Source organism: Balaenoptera borealis, assembly GCF_965194805.1.
Source record: "Balaenoptera borealis genome assembly, chromosome: 17".
NCBI classification, from domain to species: domain Eukaryota; kingdom Metazoa; phylum Chordata; class Mammalia; order Artiodactyla; family Balaenopteridae; genus Balaenoptera; species Balaenoptera borealis.
In genome coordinates, this window is record NC_138876.1 from 50,552,962 (window position 1) to 50,568,209 (window position 15,248).

The 15,248-nt window shown below is 36.2% G+C and overlaps 1 long non-coding RNA gene across 1 annotated transcript; it reads left to right on the forward strand.

Moving 5' to 3' along the window:
* The first annotated feature begins 6,848 nt into the window (after positions 1-6,848).
* On the forward strand, positions 6,849-13,328 carry LOC309614861. The gene is made up of 2 exons (XR_014236438.1): positions 6,849-6,997; positions 12,631-13,328. It is a non-coding gene; the product is annotated as an uncharacterized lncRNA (long non-coding RNA).
* Positions 13,329-15,248: the final 1,920 nt, after the last annotated feature.

Sequence of the window (15,248 nt, forward strand, 5' to 3'; positions counted from 1 at the left end):
CGTTACTTTTTATGGCTGAGTAATATTCCATTGTGTATATGTATCACATCTTCTTTATCCATTCATCTGTTGATGGGCATTTAGGTAGCTTCCATGTCCTGGATATTGTAAATAGTGCTGCAGTGAACATTGGGGTGCATGTGTTTTTTGAATTATGGATTTCTCTGGGTATATGCCCAGTAGTGGGATTGCTGGGTCATGTGGTAATTCTATTTTTACTTTTTTAAGGAACCTCCATACTGTTCTCCATAGTGAACTGTATCAATTTATATTCCCACCAACAGTGCAAGAGGGTTCCCTTTTCTCCACACCCTCTCCAGCATTTGTTGTTTGTAGATTTTCTGATGATGCTTATTCTAACTGATGTGAGGTGATACCTCATTGTAGTTTTGATTTGCGTTTCTCTAATAATTAGTGATGTTGAGCAGCTTTTCATGTGCTTCTTGGTCATCTGTATGTCTTCTTTGGAGAAATGTCTATTTAGGTCTTCTGCCCATTTTTGGATTGGGTTGTTTGTTTTTTTAATATTGAGCTGCATGAGCTGTTTATATATTTTGGAGATTAATCCTTGGTCCCTTGATTCATTTGCAAATATTTTCTCACATTCTGAGGGTTGTCTTTTCTTCTTGTTTGTAGCTTCCTTTGCTGTGCAAAAAATTTAACTTTCATTAGGTCCCATTTGTTTATTTTTGTTTTTATTTTCATTACTCTAGGAGGTGGATCAAAAAAGATCTTGCTGTGATTTATGTCAAAGAGTGTTCTTCCTATGTTTTCCTCTAAGAGTTTTATAGTGTCCAGTCTTATATTTAGGTCTCTAATCCATTTTGAGTTTATTTTTTGCGTATGGTGTTAGGGAGTGTTCTAATATCATTCTTTTACATGTAGCTGTCCAGTTTTCCCAGAACCACTTATTGAAGAGACTGTCTTTTCTCCACTGTATATCCTTGCCTCCTTTGTCATAGATTAGTTGACCATAAGTGTGTGGGTTTATCTATGGGCTTTCTATCCTGTTCCGTTGATCTATATTTCTGTTTTTGTGCCAGTACCATATTGTCTTGATAACTGTAGCTTTGTACTATAGTCTGAAGTCCAGGAGCCTGATTCCTCCAGCTCCATTTTTTTCCTCAAGACTGCTTTGGCTACTCGAGGTCTTTCATGTCTCCATACAAATTTTACGATCTTTTGTTCTAGTTCTGTAAAGAATGCCATTGGTAATTTGATAGGGATTTCATTGAATCTGTAGATTGCTTTGGGTAGTATAGTCGTTTTCACAATATTGATTCTTCCTATCCAAGAACATGGTATATCTCTCCATCTGTTTGTTTCATCTTTAATTTCTCTCATCAGTGTCTTATAGTTTTCTGCTTACAGGTCTTTTGTCTCCCTTGGTAGTTTTATTCCTAGGTGTTTTATTCTTTTTGTTGCAATGGTAAATGGGAGTGCTTCCTTAATTTCTCTTTCAGATTTTTCATCATTAGTGTGTAGGAATGCAAGAGATTTCTGTGCATTAATTTTGTATCCTGCTACTCTACTGAATTCATTGATTCACTGTAGTAGTTTTCTGGTGGCATCTTTAGAATTCTCTATGTATAGTATCATGTCATCTGCAAACAGTGACAGTTTTACTTCTTCTTTTCCAATTTGTTTTCCTTTTATTTGTTTTTCTTCTCTGATTGCTGTGGCTAAGACTTCCAAAAGTATGTGGAATAATAGTGGTGAGAGTGGACATCCTTGTCTTGTTCCTGATCTTAGAGGAAATGCTTTCAGTTTTTCACCATTGAGAATGATGTTTGCTGTGGGTTTGTCGTATATGGCCTTTATTATGTTGAGGTAGGTTCCCTCTATGCCCACTTTCTAGAGAGTTTTTTTTATCATAACTGGGTGTTGAAATTTTTCAAAAGATTTTTCTGCCTCTATTGAAATGATCATATGGTTTTTATTCTTCAATTTGTTAATATGGTGTATCACATTGATTGATTTACGTATATTGAAGAATCCTTGCATCCCTGAGATAAATCCCACTTGATCATGGTATATGATCCTTTTAATGTGCTGTTGAATTCTGTTTGCTAGTATTTTGTTGAGGATTTTTGCATCTATGTTCATCAGTGATATTGGCATGTAGTTTTCTTTTTTTGTGACATCTTTGTCTGGTTTTGGTATCAGGGTGATGGTGGTCTTGTAGAATTAGTTTGGGAGTGTTTCTCCCGCTGCTATATTTTGGAAGAGTTTGAGAAGGGTGGGTGTTACCTCTTCTCTAAATGTTTGATAGAATTCACCTGTGAAGCCATCTGGTCATGGACTTTTGTTTGTTGGAAGATTGTTTTAAAATAAATTTATTTATTTATTTTTGGCTGCATTCCACCTTCGTTGCTGTGCATGGCTTTCTCTAATTGCAGTGAGCAATGGCTACCCTTCGTTATGGTGTGTGGGCTTCTCCCTGCAGTGGCTTCTCTTGTTGTGGAGCACAGGCTCTAGGCACGTGGACTTCAGTAGTTGTGGTGGTGGGCTCAGTAGCTGTGGCTTTTGCTCTCTACAGTGCAGGCTCAGTAGTTGTGACACATGTGCTTAGTTGCTCCGTGGCATGTGGGATCTTCCTAGACCAGGGCTTGAACCCGTGTCCCCTGCATTGGCACACAGATTCTTAACTACTGTGCCACCAGGGAAGTCCCTGTTGGAAGATTTTAATCACAGTTTCAATCTCAGTACTTGTGATTGGTCTGTTCATATTTTCTATTTCTTCTTGGTTCACTCTTGCAAGGGTGTTCTTTTCTAAGAATTTGTCCATTTCTTCCAGGTTGTCCATTTTATTGGCATATAGTTGCTTGTAGTAATCTCTCATGATCCTTTGTATTTCTGCAGTGTCAGTTGTTACTTCTCCTTTTTCATTTGTAATTCTGTTGATGTCAGTCTTCTCCCTTTTTTTGTGATGAGTCTGGCTAATGGTTCATCAATTTTGTTTACCTTCTCAAAGAACCAGCTTTTAGTTTTATTGATCTTTGCTATACTTTCGTTCATTTCATTTTCATTTTTTTCTGATCTGATTTTTGTGATTTCTTTCCCTCTGTTAGCTCCGGGTTTTTTTGGTTGTTCTTTCTCTACTTGCTTTAGGTGTAAGGTTAGGTTGCTTATTTGAGATTTTTCTTGTTGCTTGAGGTAGGGTTTTATTGCTGTAAACTTCCCTCTTAGAACTGCTTTTACTGCATCCCATAGGTTTTGGGTCATCATATTTTCATTGTCATCTGTTTCTAGGTTTTGTTTTATTTCCACTTTGATTTCTTCAGTGATCTCTTGATTATTTAGTAGTGTATTGTTTAGCCTCCATGTCTTTGTATTTTTTACAGTTTTTTTTCCTATAATTGATCAGTGTCTAAGTGTTGTGGACAGAAAATATACTTGATATGATTTCAGTTTTCTTAAATTTACTGAGGCTTAATTTGTGACCCAAGGTATGATCTATCCTGGAGAATGTTCCATGAGCACTTGAGAAGAATGTGTATTCTGCTGTTTATGGATGGAATGTCCAATAAATATCAATTTAGCCCATCTGGTCTAATGTGTCATTTACAGCTTGTGTTTCCTTGTTTATTTTCATTTTGGATGATCTGTCCATTGGTGAAAGTGGGGTGTTAAAGTCCCCTACTATTATTGTGTTACTGTTGATTTCCCCTTTTATGGCTGTTAGTATTTGCCTTATGTATTGAGGTGCTCCTATGTTGGGTGCATAAATATTTAAAATTGTTATATCTTCTTCTTATATTGATCCCTTGATCATTATGTAGTGTCCTTCTTTGTCTCTTATAATAGTCTTTATTTTAAAGTCTATTTTGTCTGATATGAGAATTGCCACTCCAGCTTTCTTTTGATTTCCATGTGCATAGAATACCTTTTTCCATCCCCTCACTCTCAGTCTGTATGTTTCCCTAGGTCTGAAGTTGGTCTCTTGTAGATAGCATATATACAGGTCTTGTTGTATCCATTCAGCCAGTCTATGTCTTTTGGTTGGAGCATTTAACCCATTTATGTTTAAAGTAATTATTGATATGTATGCTCCTATTACCATTTTCTTAACTGTTTTGTGTTTGTTTTTGTAGGTCTTTTCCTTCTCTTATGTTTCTTGCCTAGAGAAGTTCCTTTAGCATTTCTTGTAAAGCTGGTTTGGTGATGCTGAATTCTCTTAGCTTTTGCTTGTCTGTAAAGTTTTTAATTTCTCTGTTGAATCTGTATGAGATCCTTGCTGGGTAGAGTAATCTTGGTTGTAGGTTTTTCCTTTTCATCACTTTAAATATGTCCTGCCAATCCCTTCTGGCTTGCAGAGTTTCTGCTGAAAAATCAGCTGTTTCCTTATGGCGTTCTGTTGTATGTTATTTGTTGCTTTTCCCTTTTTACTTTTAATTTTTTTTCTTTATATTTAATTTTTTATAGTTTGGTTAATATGTGTCTTGTTGTTTCTCCATGGATTTATCCTGTGTCGGACTCTTTGCACTTCCTAGACTTGGGTGGCCATTTCCTTTCCCATGTTAAGGAAGTTGTCAACTATAATGTGTTCAAATATTTTCTCAGACTCTTTTTCTCTTCTTCTTCTGGGACCCCTATAATTCGAATGTTGCTGTGTTTAATGTTGTCCCAGAGATCTGAGACTGTTCTCCATTCTTTTCATTCTTTTTTTCTATATTCTGCTCTGCAGCAGTTATTTCCACTATTTCATCTTCCAGGTCACTTATCCGTTCTTCTGCCTCAGTTATTCTGCTATTGATTCCTTCTAGAGAATTTTTAATTTCATTTATTGTGTTGTTCATTGTTGTTTGTTTGATCTTTAGTTCTTCTAAGTCCTTGTTAAACATTTGTTTTATTTTCTGCATTCTATTTCCAAGATTTTGGATCATCTTTATTATCATTTCTCTGAATTCTTTTTCTGGTAACCTGCCTATTTCCTCTTCATTTGTTTGGTCTGGTTAGTTTTAACATTGTTCCTTCATCTGCTGCATATTTCTCTGCCTTCCCATTTTGTTTAACTTACTGTGTTCGGTTTGTCCTTTTTGCAGGCTGCAGGTTCATAGTTCCCATTATTTTTGGTGTCTGTCCCTAGTTGGTGAAGTTAGTTAAGTGGCTTGTGTAGGCTTCCTGGTGGAGGGGACTGGTGCCTTTTTTCTGGTGTATGGGCCTGGATCTTGTCTTTCTGGTGGGCAGGGCTGCTTATAGTGGTGTGTTTTGGGGTGTCTGTGAACTTAATATGATTTTAGGCAGCCTCTCTGCCAATTGGTGGGGTTGTGCTCCTATCTTGCTAGTTGTTTGGCATGGGGCATCCAGCACTGGTGGTTGCTGGCCATTGGGTGGAGCTGGGTCTTAGTGTTGAGCCCAAAATCTCTGGAAGAGCTCTTGCCGATTGATATTACCTGGGGCTGCGAGGTCTCTGGTGGTCCAATGTCTGGGTTTCGGTTCTCCCACGTGTGAGGCTCTGGCCTGACACCCTGCCAGGGTACCAAGACCCTGCCAGTCATACAGCTCAGACAAAAAAGAAGGAAAAAAAAAGGAATACAAAATAATATTGGTAAAATAAAAAATAATGATAAAATAAAATAGAAGAAAAGAGCAACCAAACCAATAAACAAATCCACCCATGATAACAAGCACTGAAAACTAAAGTAAGATAAGCATAAAAATCAGAAACAAATCAATCACAGAAAGTAAACCCCCATATCTACAGTTGCTCCTAAAGTCCACCACCTCAATTTTCGGATTATTTGTTGTTTATTCTGGTGTTCCACAGATGCAGCGTTCATCAGGTTAATTGTGGGGATTTAATCCGCTGCTCCTGAGGCTGCATGGAGAAATTTCCCTTTCTCTTCTTTGTTTTTCACAGCTCCTGTGGTTCAGCTTTGGTTTTGGCTCTGCCTCTGTGGGTAGGTCACCCTCAAGCATGTGTTCCCTGCCCAGAGAGGAGGGGGTTAAAGCAGCAGCTGATCAGAGCTCTCTTGCTCACTCAGGTTGGGGAGAGGGAGGAGTATGGTAGTCATAATTGGAATGCGGTGGTATCAGAGGCTGGTGTGAAATTGCAACAGCCTGAGGTCCACCGTGTGTTCTCCTGGGGAAGTTATCTCTGGATCTGGGGACCCTAGCAGTGGCATGCTACACAGGCTCCCAGGGATGGGGGGTGTGAGTAGTGACCTGTGCTCGCACACAGGACTCTTGGTGGCAGTGGCAACAGTATAAGCTTTTCATGCCCATCTCTGGGATCAAGCTGATAGCCACAGCTCACACCCATCTGGAGCTTGCTTAGGCAGTGCTCTGACTTCTGTGGGCACACGGGGAAGGAATCCCCTCTCCTCACACACCCCAAAACAATGGTCTCTTGCCTCTTCAGCAGGTGCAGACTTTTTCCCTGACTCCCTCCTGGCTAGTTGTGGTGCACTAGTCCCCTTCAGGCTGTCTTCACACAGCCAATGCCAGTCCTCTCCCTGGGATCTGATTTCCGAAGCCTGAGCCTCAGCTCCCAGCCCCCACCTCCCCTGGTGGGTGAGCAGACAAGTGTCTCAGGCTGGTGAGTACTTGTTGGCACCGATCCTCTGTGTGGGAATCTCTCTGCTTTGCCCTCTACACCCCTGTTGCTGTGCTCTCCTCTGTGGTTCTGAGGCTTCCCAACCAACCAACACCCCCCTCCCTACCAGTGAAGGGGCTCCCTAGTGTGTGGAAACTTTTCCTCCTTCACAGCTCCCTCCCAGAAGTGTGGGTACCATCCCTATTCTTTTGTGTCTGTTTTTTCTTTTTTCTTTTGCCCTACCCAGGTACGTGGGGATTTTCTTGCCTTTGGGGAAGTCTGATGCCTTCTGCCAGCATTCAGTAGGTGTTCTGTCGGAGTTGTTCCACATGTAGATGTATTTTTGATGTGTTTATGGGGAGGAAGGTGATCTCCACGTCTTACTCCTCTGCCATCTTGAAGGTCCTAGCAGTTTGATATTTAAATAAAGACTTAAAAAGAACACTTCTGCTTCTGGCTGTGAGTAAAATGGACTGGATTTACTCACCCACGTTAAATAACTAGAAAACTGGACCAAACAATGTTTTCCAGGCATTTGATAACAGGCACTGGGAATCCTGAGAGAAGGAAAACAAACTTGATGGAGTTTCGTGGTCTAGCTGAGCAGAGGAAATTAGGATAGGAGTCCAGGGAGGCTAAGGTGGCTAGAATATTTGGGACAGACAAGGAAGACAGGGAGAGGGAGAGCGAGAGCGAGAGTGGGAGCAAGAGAGAGAGAGAGAGAGGGAAAAAGAGGGAAAGAGATTGATTGATTGATTGATTGATTCAGTGATTAGCAGAGGTTCCTTGAGCCTTTTGTCTGAATATTGATATCTGCATATGAGAGAGGAAACCACCCCAGGCAGGGCACAGAATCATTGGAAAGCAATAAGCCAAATAATTCCTGAAACTCACATGAGACAGCAATGAGTTTTTTTCCCCCAGTCAGAGAGGAAAGACCTTGCATTATTTGGAGTATTGGATAGAATCCTCAGAAAGGTACCTTAATAGTGAGGTTAGTAGTGAAGCAAAATTAGTCTTAGACTAAAGGATGCTCTGGGTTTTCCAAACAAAGTGAAAAAATAAGCCTCAAAAATGTTAGACTGATTCTAAGTACAATAACCTAACAGTGTGAGAGAAGACAGCCCAACACTATGAAAAGGAACACACCAAAACCCACCGCCCAATTGTGCAAGGTCTAAATGTTCAATATCTAATAAAAAAAATAACAGGAATTCAAAAGAAGAAGAAGAAACATAACCCATAATCAGAAAAAAATGTAAACAATAGAAACAGAACCAGAAATGACAGAAATGATGGAATAACTAAAATTGGCTATTATATTGTTAAATATGCTTCATGTTAATAAAAAGATAGAGGGGAACATGACTATGATGAAGAGTGAAATAGATAATATAAAAAAGACCCAAATCAAATTTCAAGAGATGAAAAAGACAATTTCCAAAATAAAGAATAAACTGGATGTGATCAACATATGATTAGACATTGCAGAAGAAAATGACAGAACTATAAAAACTATCAAAAATGAAGTACAGAGAGAAAAAATACTGAAAGAAAAGTGAACAGAGCATTAATGACCTGAAGTACAATGCCAGGAGATCCTTCATACTTACATTTGAAGTCCTAGAAACAAGGTGGGAAGAGAGCAGAAAATAGTTAAAGGATAGTGGCCAAATATTTGTACAAATCTGATGAAAACTATGAACTCACAGATCCATCAACAAATCCCAAGAAGGAAAAACGTAAAGAAAACTATACCAAGACATATTATAATCAAATTTTAGAAAAGCAGTGATAAAGAGAAAATGCCATAGTAAAGAAGACACATTCTCATCAGAAACTTTTTGACAGAAATTATGCAAAACAGAAGACAGTCCTCCGTGTTGAAAGAAAAGCAAACTGTCAGTATAGAATTCCATACTCAGTTTTTTTATTTGTCAAAAATGAAGGTGAAATAAACACTTTTTCTGAAAAACAAAAGCAGATATAATTCAGTGTCATCAGAGAAGTTATTCAGGCAGAAGGAAAATGATATCAGATGAAAATTTGGACACCATTGAGGAATAGAAATTGTCAGAAATGGTAAGTATGTGGTAAATATAAAATAATTAATTTTCTTAGTTTTTAAGTCTCTTTGAAAGATAATTGACTGCTTAAAACAAAATAGAAAGAATATATTATTGGGTTTATAACACATGTGGAAGTAAAGCATAAGGTAAAACTAGTGCAAAGGATAGGAGGGTGAAATAGAAGTATAGTGGTGAAGATTTCTTATACTGTATGTGAAATGATTTATCATCTGAAGGTAGACCATTGCATTAGTTATCTATTGTTGGATAAGAACTTACCCCAAAATTTAGTTTAAAAAAACCGTAAACACTTATTATCTCATATGGTTTATGTGCTTCAGGTGGGGCTTAGCTAGGTGGCTCTGGCTCAGGGCCTCTCATGAAGTTGCAGTCAAGATGTTGAAAGGGGTTGTTGTCATCTGAACACTTAATTGGAGCTAGAGAATTTGTTTCTGAGATGGCTCACTCACATGACTGGAAAATTGGTTCTGGGTCTTGGCCAGTTCTTCTCTGTGTGAAGTCTTCATAGGGCTACTGAATGTCCTCAGAGCATGGAAGCTGGCTTTCCTCAGAGTGAGTGATGCAACAAAGAACAAGTTGGAAGCTGTGCCATATTTTCAACCTACCCTAGGAAGTCACACACTGTCAGTTTTACATGTCCTATTGTTTGCACAGGTCAGTCCTAATCAATGTGGGAGTAAACTATATTAGGGCTTGAGCACTAGAATACAGAGATCATTGGGGAGCATCCTGGAAGCTGGTTAACACAATTGTGGTAAGTTAAAGTAACATATTATAAACCCAAGAACACCACCAAAAAATTCCTTAAGCAAAATGTCAGCTAATCTAATCCAGTCATGTATAAAAAAGGATAATACATCTTGACCAATTAGAGTTTATATCAGGAATTCAAGGTTGGTTTAACATTCAAAAATAAATAAATACAATTCACCAATTAACAGTAAAGAAGACAAAACTTAAAATTATCTCAATAGATGTAGTAAAAGCATTTTCACAAAATTCAACATCCATTCATGATGAAAACTCTGCAAAATATAAATATAAGAGAACTTCCTCAGTCTGATGAAGGGCATTTACAAGAAAAACCTTATGGCTAATATTATACTGAATACTTTCCTCTTAATATTGGGAATAAGGCAAGGATGTCCATTCTCACCACGTCTTTTCTGTTTTTTTGTGGTTCCTAGCTAGTGCAATGTGACAAGAAGAAACAAAAGACATAGAGATTAGAAAGGAAACAGTTTTTATTTGCAGATGACATGATCATCTACATTGAAAAACAAAAACAACTAATGAATTTACAAAGAAACTACTGGAAAGAAAAGTGAAGCCTCTGGAACTAACACATATATTTAGCAAGGTTTCAGGATACAAGATATTAAAAATTAATTGTATTTCAATATATTCACAACCTACAATTGGGATTTGAATTTAATGTAATAAGACTTTTTAAGTGGTGTTAAAATTTTTAATAGTATTCAAATATGAAATATATAGGATAAATTTCATAAAATATGTGTAGGGTTTATACACTGAAAAATACAAAATTTACTTAAAGAAATTAAAGAAAACCCCAATAAAGGGAAACGTATACCACGTTCACAGATTGAAAGACTAATTATTGGCAAAATATCAGGGCTCCCCAAATTGATTTACAGATTCAATGTAATCTCGATCAAAATTGAAACAGATTTTTTTTTTCTCTTTTTTCTTTTTTTGGTAAAAATTGACAAGTTGAGTCAAGAATCTATGTTCAAATCAAAAGTCCTAAAATAGCCAAAACAATTTTTGAAAAAGAACAAAACTGAATAACTTATTATTATCTGATTTCTAGTCTTACTTTAAAGCTGCAGTACTCAAAGCATGGTATTGGTATAAAGAGCGACATATAGAATTATATAAATGGTTCATGTTGGATAGTGACATGAACCGTGAATCTTACCACCTAACCTATAAAAATTTCACTTTAAAAGGACTGTAGACCTAAATGTAAGATCTAAAACTATAAAATTTATAGAAGAAACTATAGGCAAATATCTTTGTAATCTTGGTTGAGGCAAATACTTCTTAGGACACAAAATGTATGAACTATATGTAAAAAAAGATGGTAGAAAAAGAATTAATCAAAATTAAAAATGTTTCTCTTCAAAATAAGCTGTTAAGAAAATGAAAAGCTAGATACAGATGGGAAAAATATTGGCAAAACATATATTTACTGAAGAACTTATATCCATAATATAAAAAGAACTCAATACTTAATAAGAAGATATACATCTAATAACAAAAATGGGAGAAAGATTTGTAGACACATCACCAAATAACTTATATGAATATGAAATAAGCATATGAAAGATGCTCACCATCATTAGTTAGTGGGGCAATGAAAATGAAAAGCACAATGAAATGTCCACATGCGAATATTCACAGTAGAATCCAACTGATCCTCAACTGGGAATTGATGAACAAATTGTTGTATATCCATGCATGGAATTCTACAAAGCAATAAAAAGGAAAGAACTACTGATAGGAGCAATAATGTGGATGAGTTTCAAAAGATATGCTAAGTAAAAGAAGCCATTCTTAAAATATTACATAATGCATGATTCTATTGATGTGAAGTTCTAAAAAAGACAAAACCATAATGACAGAAAGCAGATTGGTGGTTGCCAGAGTCTGAGGGCAGGGGAAAGGGATTGACTGCAGGGGGGCAGGAGAGAACTTTTTGGAAATGGAACTTTATGGAAATGTTCCATATCTTGATTTTGCTTACCTGACTGTATTCATTTACCCAAGCTCAAACTGTATACTTCAAATTAATGAATTTTATTGAAAGTAAATTTTACTTCAATACAGCTAATTAAAAAAGTTCAGAGGAGAAGTTTGGGGTAGAGATATAAATTTGTGACTCATGAGCATGTAAATGGTATTTAAAGCTATGAAATTGGATGATATATGTGAAGTATAAAAATTAAGCATTGAGGCACTCCCAATGTTTAGAAATCAGGGAGATGAACAGGAAGTAGCAAACGTGACTCAGAAGGAGTAACCTAGTGATGAAAACCAACTATGCATGGTGTCCTGGAAGCCAAATGATAAAGGTATTTCAAGAAGATGTGAATGATAATCTGTGTCACATGCCATTGATGCATAAAATATTATGGGGAAAGAATATTTACTAGTGAATTTGGCAGTCAAATATGAAGAGAATTCATATTTTCCCTTGACAAGAGCAGTTTGGCTCAGCTGCTTGAAGTTGATTCAAATGAGAATGGGTGCAGATAAATTAGAGACATTGAATACAGACAACTCCAAATTAGTTTTGTTGTAAAGGGAAGGCATGTAATGAAGTGTAGGCTGGAGGGGTACTAGGTAGTGAAGGGAGTTTATTATTTTTATTATTTAAGATGTTAGCAATATTAGTATGTTTTTATGTTTATAGGAAAGATTCAGCAGAGAGAGAGAAACATTTATGATATAGGAGAAAGAGGGAATATTTGCTGGAGCAGTGTCCTTGAGCATGAAAAAGTTGATGAGATCTAGTAGATAAGTTGAAGCATTGGCTTTGGATAGGAGTATGGACAGTGAACCTGTATTAACAGGAGAAGAATTTAGAGTGTGTGGGCACATAAATAATGAGGTGGGTAGATGTGGTAGGAGCTTGTGGGAATTCAAAACAATTTATTTCTATTTTCTGAGAGATATAGGAAGAATGATTATCAGCTGAAAATGAAGATAAAGCAGAAGTTGGAGAATTGAAGTGAGAATAGAAGATATGAAACAGTCATAGATGGTGGGACTGTGAACAAACTGGGAAATACAATTTTTTGCTTTGTTTTGTTTTGTTTTTTTTAAGGTAGACCAATGAATTTTAATGTAATAGTATGAAAAGTTCATTGATAATACGTAGATTCAGATTATTGTTGAATATTGGTGTAATATCAAAGAATAATGTCTACAGTTATCTGAAAAAGCTATTAAACTATTCCTCCCTTTTCCAACTAGTTATCTGAGTGAGGCGAGATTTCATTCATAAATATACTTCAACCAAAAAAACATATCACAACAGATTGAATGCAGAAGCAGAGATGAGAATACAGCTGTTTTCTGTTAAGCCAGATATTAAAGAGACTTGATTTGCAAAAAAAATGTAAAACTCTTCCCATTAAATATATATTTTGTTTGTCTTGGATAATATAGTTATTTTTCACTGAAAATGTCATTTTTGTAATATGTTTTGTTATTATTTTTATTTTTGTTATTCTTAATGGAATAAGAAACTGTTTTAAAAATTACTCAGCTTTAATTCTAATATAGTAAATATTGATGGGAATAACCACATAAACAAAAGGCATTTGGGATTCTTGATAACTTTTTTAGGAGTGTAAAGGGAGCCTAAGATCAAAAAGTTTAAAAATGGCTAACCCTGGAGATATTAAAGAAAACGTTCTTTTTTTTTTTTTTTTTTCACACACACACACTGTATTTTATTTTTACAAGAGATAAATAGACTGACACCAAGCATTGTACATGGATGACCACAACAAAAGCAACAATGATTGCAATTACCAAACATGAAATACACTCATACTATGTCATAATATTGACATTCAGTACAGTAATCCTCCACTGTAACAGCTCCTTTACTTTGCAGTGAAAATTGATTTGTATATTCTTTGCCTCTGAGTCCTTGTGGGATTTTTTTTTTTTTAATGCAGACAGAAAGTCACAAAAATTATACTCATCCTCATCAGTTCACTCAGTCCCATGTAATTAATTTTTTTTTTCATCTTGATCTTTTGTTAGCACTTTTATGAGTTCATCAGTTTTTCATTAGAGTTCTGAAAATGCTTATTCATTCAGTTCAGCAGTACAGTCAGTTACCAGAAACCTGTACTTGTCAGAGTCTTTTCCATGAATTTCTTGAAGATGAAACCCTTTTATAGGAACATATTTACAAAATCATCAGAGTACACCCAGAACTGTCTGTAAATGACAAAAGACTTAAAAATGACCACGGTAAAAGATTTGATGAAAGTTCATAATAATGCAGTTGACAAGGAAATTAGTTATTTCTGAGATATACATTTTAAAGTAATAACTAGGATTATTACTTATAACATTATACCAGAACATATAAGATTTTTAGAAATTTCATGTAATGTCTGAAACATTTATATTAACATATTTCCATACATATTTCCATACAAATACAAATATAAGATTTTTAGAAATTTCATGTAATGTCTGAAACATTTATATTAACATATTTCCATACAAATAACCCAATGAAAGTTTAGTATTAGTTGTTTTGTTTGTTTTTTTATACTGCAGGTTCTTATTAGGCATCAATTTTATACACATCAGTGTATACATGTCAAACCCAATCGCCCAATTCAGCACACCACCATCCCCACCCCACCGCAGTTTAACCCCCTTGGTGTCCATATGTCCATTCTCTACATCTGTGTCTCAACTTCTGCCCTGCAAACTGGCTCATCTGTACCATTTTTCTAGGTTCCACATACATGCATTAATACACGATATTTGTTTTTCTCTTTCTGACTTACTTCACTCTGTATGACAGTCTCTAGATCCATCCACGTCTCAACAAATGACTCAATTTCGTTCCTTTTTATGGCTGAGTAATATTCCATTGTATATATGTACCACAACTTCTTTATCCATTCGGCTGTTGATGGGCATTTAGGTTGCTTCCATGACCTGGCTATTGTAAATAGTGCTGCAATGAACATTCGGGTGCATGTGTCTTTTTGAATTACGGTTTTCTCTGGGTATATGCCCAGTAGTGGGATTGCTGGGTCATATGGTAATTCTATTTTTAGTTTTTTAAGGAACCTCCGTATTGTTCTCCATAGTGGCTGTATCAATTTACATTCCCACCAACAGTGCAAGAGGGTTCCCTTTTCTCCACACCCTCTCCAGCATTTGTTGTTTGTAGATTTTCTGATGATGCCCATTCTAACAGGAGTGAGGTGATACCTCATTGTAGTTTTGATTTGCATTTCTCTAATAATTAGTGATGTTGAGCATCTTTTCATGTGCTTCGTGGCCGTCTGTATGTCTTCTTTGGAGAAATGTCTATTTAGGTCTTCTGCCCATTTTTGGATTGGGGTGTTTGTTTCTTTAATATTGAGCTGAATGAGCTGTTTATATATTTTGGAGATTAATCATTTGTCCGTTGATTCATTTGCAAATATTTTCTCCCATTCTGAGGGTTGTCTTTTCGTCTTGTTTATGGTTTCCTTTGCTGTGCAAAAGCTTTGAAGTTTCATTAGGTCCCAATTTTTTATTCTTGTTTTTATTTCCATTACTCTAGGAGGTGGATCAAAAAAGATCTTGCTGTGATTTATGTCAAAGAGTGTTCTTCCTATGTTTTCCTCTAAGAGTTTTATAGTGTCCAGTCTTATATTTAGGTCTCTAATCCATTTTGAGTTTATTTTTGTGTATGGTGTTAGGGAGTATTCTAATTTCATTCTTTTACATGTAGCTGTCCAGTTTTCCCAGCACCACTTATTGAAGAGACTGTCTTTTGTCCATTGTATATCTTTGCCTCCTTTGTCATAGATTAGTTGACCATAGGTGCGTGGGTTAATCTCTGG